Source organism: Panthera onca, chromosome D3 (genome assembly GCF_046562875.1).
Source record: "Panthera onca isolate mPanOnc1 chromosome D3, mPanOnc1 haplotype 2, whole genome shotgun sequence".
In the NCBI taxonomy this organism is placed as follows: domain Eukaryota; kingdom Metazoa; phylum Chordata; class Mammalia; order Carnivora; family Felidae; genus Panthera; species Panthera onca.
The window spans coordinates 52,951,488-52,963,527 of record NC_138350.1 but is presented as its reverse complement, the minus strand read 5'-3'; the positions used below and the strand labels follow the sequence as shown (position 1 = coordinate 52,963,527).

General features: G+C 41.4%; 1 long non-coding RNA gene across 1 annotated transcript in view; it reads left to right on the top strand.

The window, feature by feature from the left end:
• Positions 1–4,274: 4,274 nt before the first annotated feature.
• The window catches only part of LOC132665899 (uncharacterized), a 32,303-nt gene continuing 24,537 nt past the window's right edge, over positions 4,275–12,040 (top strand). Inside the window, exon 1 of the long non-coding RNA XR_009604341.3 lies at positions 4,275–4,419. This is a non-coding gene — a long non-coding RNA (uncharacterized LOC132665899). The remainder of the gene's footprint in view (positions 4,420–12,040) is intronic.

The window sequence follows — 12,040 nt, the reverse complement described above, 5'->3', positions numbered from 1 at the left end:
TTTTTTGGGCTCCAGCTTTTAACCCGCAGTAACATTCAGCCTAGGCTGCTTTAACCACAAAAATGACTGAGAAAGGAAAGATGGAATGTACGATTGATCTCACCACAGTCTCCCATGAATGGGAAACGTCTCGGGCATTCTGCTGGAAGTGTTTGCCTCCTGTCCCCTCCTGTCACATGTGCCTTACTCCACAGCAGTCCTCAAATTTTTTGCCTTGAAACCCCTTTTCATTGTGAAAAGTGACTGAGAACTCACAAAGAAATTTTATTATTTTATCTATCAATATTGACCTTCTTAGAAATTCACACTGAAAAAATTTTAAAATATTATTAATTGATTAAAAGTAATTTTAAATAAATTTTAAACCTATTATATGTTAATATAAATAATATATTTTAAGGGCGCCTGGGTGGCTCTGTCGGTTGAGCATCCAACTCTTGATTTCAGCTCAGGTCATGATCTCACAGTTCGTGAGATCCGGCTCTGCGCTGACAGGGTGGAGCCTGCTTGGGATTCTCTCTCTCCCCCTCTCTCTCTGCCCCTCCCCCACTCGCTCGCGCATGCTCTCTCTCTCTGTCAAAAATAAACTTTAAAATATATATTTTAATGAAAAGTGAGCACATATTCAAAAAATAATGGGAAGGGTGGCACTGCTTTACATCTTGGCAAATCTCTTAATGTCTGGCTTACTAGAAGACAGTTGAATTCTCAGATCTGCTGTGATACGTTGTCACAATTCAAGCATATGAAGATAATTCAGCCTCAGACAGAAATGTAGTTGAAAAGAGGAGCAGGGGCGCCTGGTGGCCCAGCAGGTTGAGTGTCCGACTTCAGCTCAGGTCATGATCTCCCAGTCTGTGAGTTCGAGCCCCGCATCGGGCTCTGTGCTGACAGCTCAGAGCCTGGAGCCTGCTTCGGATTCTGTGTCTCCCCCTCTCTCTGCCCCTCCCCCGCTTGCACTCTGTGTCTCTCTCTCAAAATAAACGTTAAAAGAAACAAAAAATCCTCTCATGGCTACCAAAAAAAGAAAAAAAAGAAGGAAAGAAAAAAGAAAAGAGGAGGAGTATTTTAACAGCCTTTTTAGATGATTGTGGCTGTTCTTCTTAAATACTACACCCAAATTTCACATGCCACAGTTTCTTCATTCACAACGATGAACTTTTCATACTTTGTTATATTAAAATCCATTGGTCTAATCTTGCATTTCAAATGGATGCTTTCCCTATGCATAATTTGTTTTTTTTAATTTTTTTAAATGTTTATTATTTTTGAGAGAGACAGAGCGTGAGCGGGGGAGGGACAGAGAGAGGGAGTCACAGAATCCGAAGCAGGCTCCAGGCTCCGAGCTGCCAGCACACAGCCCGACGCGGGGTTCAAACTCACAGACTGCGAAATCATGACTTGAGCCGAAGTCGGCCGCTCAACGACTGAGCCACCCAGGCGCCCCTCCCTATGCATGATTTGTAACACCACTTGTCCTTCAGAAAATCTAGATCTTCCCAATGTTGACACATTTCATATCCCTTATCAGATAAATCTCTTGGTCGACACCACCAATCTCATCCGAAAAGGTGATAAAGATTTGGGAAACCATTAAATTTGCAGTGACGAATTTCTGGACACAGGTGTTCCAAAAATTCTATCTCTTGAAAGGTCAAGTTTTAGCATTGGTAATAAATACTGTCAGTTGGTTTCCTGGATAGGTTAAGCCCACTCCGTTCGTTTTCAAGAACATTTCTGCGAAATACCTAATAATCACAGTCTGCCTACTGCTTGTTCTATAAGCAAATACGGTGTTCTATGAAAAAAGCAGCTGGAGCAGCTCACGTCTCAAGCAATCACACAAATGCTTTGCCCAAAACAAAGATCATATTTTGGAATGCAGCACAAGTGCTCTGTGTGTACTTCCCATTTTATGACACAGAATATTAAAAAGATGTGCACTCAAGGGCCTAGATTTAATAAAATTAATTTTTATAGCTTCATCAGGACATTTTCAAGTGAGACTGTGGTTGTTTTTACTGCAAGGGCATGGTGCTGAAGAATTCAACAGCTACTAGGGACGCCTGGGTGGTTCAGTCAGTTAAGCATCTGACTCTTGGTCTCAGCTCAGGTCTTGATCTCAGGATGTTGAATTCAAGCCCTCTGTTGCACTCTGTGCTCGGCTTGGAGCCTGCTTAAAAGACAAAAAAAAATACAATGGCTACTACTGCCACTGCTTTTGCATCAAGGTGCAATTGTCAACACATTAAAAAGGCAACAACAACAATAAAAAACAACAACAACAACAACCCGGGGGCCTGGGTAGCTCAGTGGGTTGAGAATTCAACTTTGGTTTCAACTCTGGTCATAATCTCACAGTTCATGAGTTCGAGCCCCAAATCGGGCTCTGTGCTGGCAACAAGGAGCCTGCTTGGGATTCTCTGTCTCCTCTCTCTCTGCCCCTCCCCCGCTTGTGAGCATGCATTCTCTGGCTCTCTCTCTCAAAAATAAATAACTTAAGTTTTTAAAAAAGGCCAAAATGTCAGTATTATTATGAAGATAGTTTTGGCTTGCGGATCCCTACAAGGGTCTCTGGGACATTTCAGGAGTCTGTGGACCACACTTGGAGAACTATTGCTTTATAATGACAGGAAGGTAGAACACGACTCAGAAAGACAAGGGTTTGGGCCCTTAGATAAGAGGTTCATCAATTTAAAGGCAGCTGGCTGGCTCAGTCACAAAAGCATGCGACTCTTGATCTTGGGGTAATGAGTTTGAGCCCCACGTTGGGTTTAGAGATCACTAAAAACATAAATAAACTTAAAAAATAGAAGTTCATCAATTTAATAGCTACCTGAGCATGAGAAAGTTAAACTCTCTGGGTCTGTATACACACACACACACACACACACACACACACACACACACATATATATATATATACACACACACAATGGAATATTACTCAGCCATCAAAAAGAATGAAATCTGGCCATTTGCCATGATGTGGTTGGAGCTAAAATGTATTATGCTAAGCAAAATAAGTCAATCGGAGAAAGACAAACACCATATAATTTCATTCATATAAGGACTTTAAGAAACAAAACAGATACACACGTGGGAAGTGGGTTCAGGGGGGATGGAGAGAAGAGAGAGAAACAAACCACAAAAAACTCTTAATGATAGAGAACTATGGTTTGATAGAGGGAGGGGGGTGGGAGATGGGTTAGAAGTGTGATGGGTACTAAGGAGGGCACTTGTTGTGATGAGCTCTAGGTGTTGTATATAAGTGATGAATCACTGAATTTTACTCCTGAAACCAATATTGCACCATATGTTAACTAACTAAAATTTAAATTAAGAAAATAAATCTGTTCCTCAAAAAAAAAGGGTATGTTCAGCATATTAAAAATTATGTATATAAAGTTAGTGCCTAGAATATAGACAACACTAGAATACGGACCAGAGATGTGTACATAGGGAAGTTCATGAACAAGTGAAATTATTGGAGAAAACCAAAGTATACTTTAATTAACATAGTTATTCCAAAGTATTTATAGAAAGCCACAACCAGGCCCTATGCTATGTGGAGATATAGAAACAAGTGGCATGATCCCTGCTCTTGAAAAGTTTATAGGGGTGTTTAAATCAACCTGGCATTAAAGTCATCTGTAAAGACTCAACCTGATCATTGTTACAAAGAAAGGTAGGTACCAAGGACCAAGGTCCAACAGTGAAGTACTTGCTCGTAGTCTATACATGGATAGGAAGCCAACTGAAAAGGGAAGATGGACTCTTGGGCCAGTCCAGGGGAGAAGGTGACAGCCTGGTTTTTGGCAAGTTTACTGGTCACCAAGGTACCTGATAAGCTAACAGGAAGGTGGGGAACCCCATCATTCTGAACTAAAGACTATGCCCTTGGATGGGGAAGACAGTCATAGCTCCGGATTTTCAGATCCCTGCCATAATGGTGAGAAGCAGCAGCATCTGATTCCTCACCCATCCATCATGGAATCTTTGGATACAGATAAATAATGCTCAGCCGCTCTGTGACCAGGGATTTATGCTTTGACAGGTGCTGCTGTGGGTTCTGGGCCCTCCAGCTGTTGCCTTTGCTCTGTATGGCCTGAAGGGCAAGGTGTGCATGGAGTAGGTGACATGTGATTCATTGCAATTAGGGTAAGAATAAAAGGGAAAGAACAACATTGGCTTCAAGAGTCATCATTCAAGTGTCATAATTGAAGCTACTTGTCAGTGTTTCCATGGAGTTGGCTCTCCAGATGAGTGTGCTGTAGGGTTATGCCTCAGCCTAGAACATGAAAGAACAAAACCTCACAAACACTGCAGATGAAGTCATTGCCGTTTTCTGACAAAACAGACAGGAAGGACAGGCTGCGGTTCCATCTTCATCTAAGAGAAGAGAGAGGAGAAAGAGAGGTAATGAGCAGTCATGGAAAGGAGCGTCAGCTTACACATACGTTGGGGGATTTTACTGCCAACCATTAGACATTTCAGAACTGAGGACCGAGAGCCAAGAGTAACCTGCTTATTTCACAAATTGGCCCTAAAAACTAGTCCTGCATAGTGATGTGACTTGATTTGCTTTGATAATCCTAGAGAATGGATCTATCATAGATGATCCTTTGCACTAATGTAGATATTTTCTGGTATGAGGTTATGAGCAAGGGAGATAAGTTACACATTCATATCTTTACAGCATGGTATCATTATTAAATGTATGATTAAATGTTTAGATGGATGGATGGGTGGATGGGAAGGTAGGTTGTTGGTGGTGGTTTGGTATGAAATGTGAACTTTAGAGCTAAAGGTGAAATAAATTTTAGGAAATTAAAAACTTCTAAGGTGGGATACCTAAGGAGAGCTGTCTGGGGAATCATTTGCTCAAAGAATAGAGTACAGTTCAGAGTCCTACCTCTAGCCTTGAACTAGAGATTAGAAATCACTTCAAACATCTCAAATATCCAAAGGTCTGACTAATACTACAACAGGAGAGTTGGGGACAGTGGTTCTGGGGGCTAAGAGAAGCAGAGACTCAGCCCCAGAATCTGGTAAGGTCGAGAGTCGTTTGGTGTCTATAATCCTCCCATATAATAATTCATGATGGTGGGACATCTCTCAGCCACCATTGATCTTAACTTGAGATCCACATTTATCAATAGAATTCAGGAGTTCTGTGAATTTGATGGAGAAAATAATTATGTAAAATAATTACATCTCAATTTCATTGACTTTTAATTAAAATGTAGGATTTCCTTCCATTGCAAAATAAGCACAAACCTTAATAGGTATCAATACTTGTGACTGTCACCAATAAAAATAACAAATATTTTCATATCAGATCAGAGTAAGTGTTAATGTCTCAAAATGTTGTGTATGCTCATTGCTGCTTTGAATTATGGCAGTCATGGAGCTCATAGCTAGGTCTAGTCATTTACTACATTAACAAACACATGTATTATTGTATCACAAACATTCTTTTTGTTAACTAGATTTCTATATAATTGTAGGTTTTTTGGTAATCTTACGTATTTTATTTTATGCATTTAAAGCATTTTTTTTCAACATTTTTTATTTATTTTTGGGACAGAGAGAGACAGAGCATGAACGGGGGAGGGGCAGAGAGAGAGGGAGACACAGAATCGGAAACAGGCTCCAGGCTCCGAGCCGTCATCCCAGAGCCTGACGCGGGGCTCGAACTCACGGACCGCGAGATCGTGACCTGGCTGAAGTCGGACGCTTAACCGACTGCGCCACCCAGGCGCCCCTATTTTATGCATTTAAAACATTATTCTGGGGCCACGTGGGTGGCTCAGTCGGTTGAGCATCTGATTCTTGATTTCGGCTCAGGTCATGATCTCACGGTTCATGAGATTGAGCCTTGAGTCAGGCTCCATCCACTGCAGAGCCCGCTTGGGATTCTCTCTCTATTTCTCTGTCTCCCTCTCCCCTGATCATGCGTGCTCTCTCTCTCTTTCTCAAAATAAATAAATAAGCACAAATAAATAAATAAATAAAACATTATCCTGAGAAGGGAGCTTCTCAGGAGCTTCACCAGACTAACAAAAGGTGTCCATGGCCCAAAAATGTTAGGGTGACAACAGCATGGATGGATCTAGAAAGTATAATGCTAAGCTAAATAAATCAGTTAGAGAAAGACAAATACCATACGATTTCACTCATATCTGGAAGTTGAGAAACAAAACAAATGAACAAAGGAGAAAAAAGAGAGGCAAACCAAGAAACTGACTTAACTGTAGAGTAAAAACTGATGGTCACCCGAGGGGAGGTAGTGGGGGATGGGTAAAATAGCTGATGGAGACTAAGGAGTGCATTTGTGATGAGCACTGGGTGATGTATGGAATTTCGCATCACTATATTGTATACCTGAAATGAATATAACACTGTATGTTACTTACATTGGAATTAGAACTTAAAACCTAATAAGAATGAAAAACAATGTTACGGTGAGAGAGCTGCTTCTTTCCATTGTGCCTCATCTTCCCTGGATGGACATCACACTGAATTCTCATGAAGGGATAGGCAGTTTTTTCCTGACATTTCCAGGAAGCAGCTCAAACCATCAAGCCCAAGGACTGTAAGCAAGCTGTTTTATCCATTAGGCACCATAGAAACGGGGCCTAGGGCCAATGAGCTTGAACAATGCTGTCTACAAAAACACTTAAGACAGAGCTAGGGGGAAAATTTTTTGCTCTAAACTAAAAATAAAGCTACAGATGTGCAATTAATAAATGTCTAATTAAATGTACCAAATTTCATATGTCAAATGCATCTGTCATTACATTTAATATTCACAAATATTTTTGCATTTGAAAAATTTACAGATCAGATTTTCTCACTTTGCAAGAAATCTCAAATAAACATGATTATGAAGAAAAACAATAAAAAATTAAAGTTACAGCCAAATATTTTCAAAAGTAGAATTATATAAATACACGTAATATTTTGTGAGCGGGGGTGGAACTAGACTAATGGAATGTGTAATGTCAGTACATTTAGTACATTTTACTATGTTTGAGGGGTGCCTGGGTAGCTTAGTCGGTTGAGCGACTGACTCTGGCTCAGGTCATGACCTCATGGTTTGTGCGTCCGAGCCCCCCATGGGGCTTTGCTCTGACAGCATAGACCCTGCTTCAGATTCTCTGTCTCCCTCTCACTCTGCCCCTCTCCCACTTGTGCTTTCCCTCTCTCTCTCTCCCTCTCTCCTCCCTCTTTCTGAAAAATAAATAAACATTAAAGAAAAAGTACGAAAGAAATGTCAGGGGGTGAGGGGGTGCTCCAAAGAATCAAATGGACCCAGGCCTTCAAAGTTCTCAAAACCGCACTGGCCTGAAATTGTAAACCTGTCCTCTTGGACCCTCAAAAGGAGCACAGCCCCAGAGTTTGGGCCCTTGGAAGACTCCTACCGTCTCCATCCCTTGCCCCATACACCCTCCCAAGGCTTCCCAATCCTCCCCCACTCTTCCTTACCCCTCAAAGTCCACCTCACTCCCTGGCCCTGGGCACTTCAGCTTCTCAGAAAGATCAAAGAATTCCAGCCTTTTTTGTTTTGGTGGAGATGCCTGGAATCAAACGCAGGGCCTCACTCCTTTGGGGTTTTGCAAATAGCACTAGGACGTTAGCTGGGTTCTCCTCTGCCCAGCTCTCTGACCCTCTAACAGGCAGGCCTGGACCTCCACCGGTCGGAATTCTCCCAGGTCATGTCTCTTGGCTTTTCCTCTTTTCATCAGAAATGCTCTGTCTGGTTTCCTGAAAAAGCACTGGACAAGCCCACCTTTGTCACCTTGAGTAGTGACAAGTTACGTGGAGGAGAAATTATCCTTGCTGTCCTTCTTCCATCTGGATGTCATTGAGCATTCACCTGTGGTTGGTGGTACGGTTGAAGGGGCCATCTCCAGAGCTGAGTCTGCTTGTCTGTGCCCTGCCCATATGTAAGAGATACACAAGAAGCCGTCCATAAGAGTTAGCTCTGAAGAAAGGAACCAAAACATGGGAGCAAGAAAAGGGCCTTTTTTGTTTAATTGTGGACCTTAGAGTCAGCTGGACTAAGTATTTGCTTGAAGCCAAAAAAAAAGAAGAAAAACAATTGACAAATACAGAACATTTGCTGTATTTATTTGAAAGCATTAGAGAAATCAAGTAAACTCAGAACTTTGGTGTACTTTCTTATGCTTAACTGTAAGAATAGTGTAAACAAACAAAAAAAAAAGGTCCCAAACCTGGACTTGGGAAGAACTTTCTCCTGGGGTGAAGTTAGCACTGCTGATAAAATGCACAGGCCATCTGCTGATGAAGGTTAGTGGGACTAAGATTTGTCCCCAGAATCTAGTTCTCTACCCACCCGATGGAATATCAGGTGCCTTATACCAATGTTGTGTTTTGTTTTTTTTTAATGTTTATTTTTGAAAGACAGAGAGAGTGAGAGAGAGAGTGTGTGTATGTGTGTGTGTGTGTGACTGGGGTGGGTTAGAGAGAGAGGGAGACACAGAATCCGAAGCAGGCTCCAGGTTTTGAGCTGTTAGCACAGAGCCTGACACGGGGCTCAAACCCACGAACTGTGAGCTCATGACCTGAGCCAAAGTCGGATGCTTAGCCAACTGAGCCACCCGGGCACCCCAATACCAAACTTTTTTTCCTTGATGTATTTGATCTTACAGTAATTATAAAATGTTCTTTTTTCCTAGGGGCACCTGGGTGGCTCAGTCTGTTAAGCTTTCGACTTCAGCTCAGGTCATGATCTCACGGTTCATGAGGTCAAGCCCCGTGTCCGGCTCTCTGTTTTTAAACGTTCGTTTTCTAGAAGATACCCCTACTGAGAGTAAATCTTTGAATGAGCCTCCTAAATGCTTCTTCCTTTGTATCTGTGATATCTGCTCATGTCTGAAAAGTTGTGATATCTGTGATATCTGCTGTTTTGTCTGAAAAGTTGTCTTTACCATTAGTATTATTTTTAATTTAAGGTAAGGGGTTGGACATTATGATCTTGCCTGGGTTTAAGATATTTAAGATTGCTGGCTTCTGTATCATTGAATTGCTTTATAATCATATATGACATATATAGATTAATTCCTCCAAAGATTATAAGCAAAAGAATTCTGCCTTAATTACATTTCCCACATAGTCTGTTAAGGCACAATACTGCTTAAGTGTAATTTTCAGAAAAGTAAAATTATGACTCTTATGTAAATATAAATGTACACATGTCCGAGATTGTATTCAGTTAAGTACTAAAGAACCAGTAAGATGCAAGAACCACTTTCAAGAAGAATTTGAAGAACAGTCATTTATAGAGGCAATCAGAAATGCTGGAATAAGTATGCTAATAATATTTGCAAAACTGATGGATATTATATAGGAAAATGATGTATAATATTGAAGTTATCCTTCTAAAGGGCAGAAGCCAATTGTATCTCTACTGGACAAGAGTGTTTGCACTTCTATTGCCAAGAGTCATTTGCATGACCACCATTTTCTACCACTTCCATTTTGCCTTCGTCAATAGGAGACAATCAAAAGTATGCACCCCTACAAAATCAGAAAGTGTTCTCTTGACAGTCCCCAGAGCTCTGTTAGAAGATAACCCCATAATCTCTTTAGCCAATTCCTGAATCTTAGATCATTTTGCTTGACAAGAAACCATTTCTCAACAATTGCAGGGGTGCCTGGGACTCTTGATTTTGGCTCAGGTCATGATTTCATGGTTCAGTTCCTGAGATTGAGCCCCGCATTGGGCTCTATGCTGAGAGCTCAGAAACTGGGGTTCTCTCTCTTTCTCTCTCTGTCTCTCGCCCTCCCTTCCCTTCTCCAGCTTGTCTGCACATGCTCTCTCTCTAAATAAATAAATAAATAAATAAATAAATAAACATTAAAAAAAACAATCGCACCATATCAAAAAATAAAGTATAGAACAAATTAATGTTGGGTGGGGACTAAGAGAATTATAGCGAACAATTGTTGGCCCCTCTGCTTTCCTCTTCCTGACTTTACAGTAATAACAAAACAATACTTTCTAAAATGGCTTATAATTATAGTACAATTTCAATCTAAATCCCATTTTTTGAAGAGGGAAAAATTGAAAAATGATTCTGGAGCTCACCTGGGAAAATGAGTATCTGAAAACAGTCAAGAAAATTTTGAAAATGAATTGAGAGAAGGGGATGGGTGTCAGAGGCTATGCGGGAAGAAAGTAGAGAAGCTTGCTTTCACCTGATGATGTTAGACATGAAAAGTCATTTGAAATTTACAATAATAAAAACAGGAACATATTAATAAAACAATATAAATCCCCAAACCATACGCAAGTTTAAGAATATGCTAGATGCGACATTTAAAATCAGTGGACAGATGATTCAATAGATGATATTAAGACAACTTGATCCATAGTTGCTCAAAAAAATTTTTATCTTTATTTTTTTTAGAGGTTTTGTGTTTAAGTAATCTCTACATCCAATGTAAGGCTCAAACCCACAACCCCGAGATCAAGAGTCACATGCTCTACTGACTAAAAAAACATGTTTTTAAATTATTGAAGCATCAGTTGGGGCACCTGGGTGGCTCAGTCGGTTAAGCCTCTGACTCTTGATTTTGGCTCAGGTCATGATCTCACAATTCATGAAATTGAGCCTGACATTGGGCTCTGCATTGACAGTATGGAGCCTGCTTGGGATTCTGTCCTCCCTCTCTCTCTGTCCCTGCCCACTCATTGTCTCTCTCTCTCTCTCTCTCTCTCTCTTAAAACTAAATAAATAAATGTTCTTCTAAAAAACATCATTTGCAATTAGCTAGTTGGGGATGGGGAGGGAGCTCTGATATTTTAGACAGAAGGCAGCCAGAGCAAAGGAATTACAGTTCAAGCAAGGATAAAACAGTGGGTCCAGATGGAAAGCTAAATGCCCAACAGAGTAATGGTGAGCTGAGCAGAGGAGAGCGGTAAGAACCAACCACATCAGAGCTGGGGGGTGGGGGGACAGGGGCAGTGTGGCATGAAAAACAGGCTTGAACTTGATCTTCAAACGGATGGAAAGCCTGGGAAGGTTTCAAGTGGGAAATTGTGATGATCAAGTTTTCATTTCAGATCGTTTACTCTGCTATTTAGAGGATAGATTCAAAAGGTTAAGAAAAACCATTTTGGATATAGTTGCACAAGGAGAAGATTCCAGAAATATTTGGGAATGGGAGACACATTGCAAAAGTTTAAAGGAGGAATACATGGAAAAAAGATGGAAGTTATCAGGACATTCCGCATGTTAGAGAATTTGGATGGTGAGAAAAAGGAGAAAGGTAGGGAGTGACTTAAGGGAGCAGCAGGTTCTAACAAAGGTTGTTAAGCAAAGAGAGACTAAAGCACGTTAGCAGCAAGGCTTGAGTAATGGTGGGAAGGGGGCAGACCTGGAAAGAGTGAGAAGGGAAGGGTTAGGGGAGCCATGGGAGAGCCATCTGTCCATCTATGTAGAAAAAGAGAAGGGGGCACCTGGGTGGCTCAGTCTGTTGGGCGTCAGACTTGGCTTAGGTTATGATCTCGGGGTTCCCAGGTTCGAGCCTCACATCGGGCTCTGTGTGGACAGCTCAGAGCCTGGAGCCTGCTTTGGAGTCTGTGTCTCTCTCTCTCTTTCTCTGCCCCTCTGCTGCATGTGCGCTCTCTCTCTCTCTCTGTCAAAAATAAATGAATAAACTTAGAAAAAAAGAAGAGGAAGCTGCCATGCAGTCCTAGTATCAGCTCTCCTGTTCTCATCTTTATCAGTTTCAGATCCACCTACTGCTCCAGAAAGCTCATAACCATCCAGTCCACAGGTTTCCCGCCCCTATTTTACACTAGTGTTATTGGCAGCACTGGGGATAAAGCAATGAACGAAACAGATCAGGTCCTGCCCTCACGGCACTTATGTACTCATGGGAGACAAGACAACCGTCAGATACGTCACCACGGAAATCCCTGTGAGGAAGTGGTACACGCCCTCAAGAATGGTATAACTGAAGGGAAGGAGGGCTAGAGTGACCGAGGGGCACTATTCACATGAGG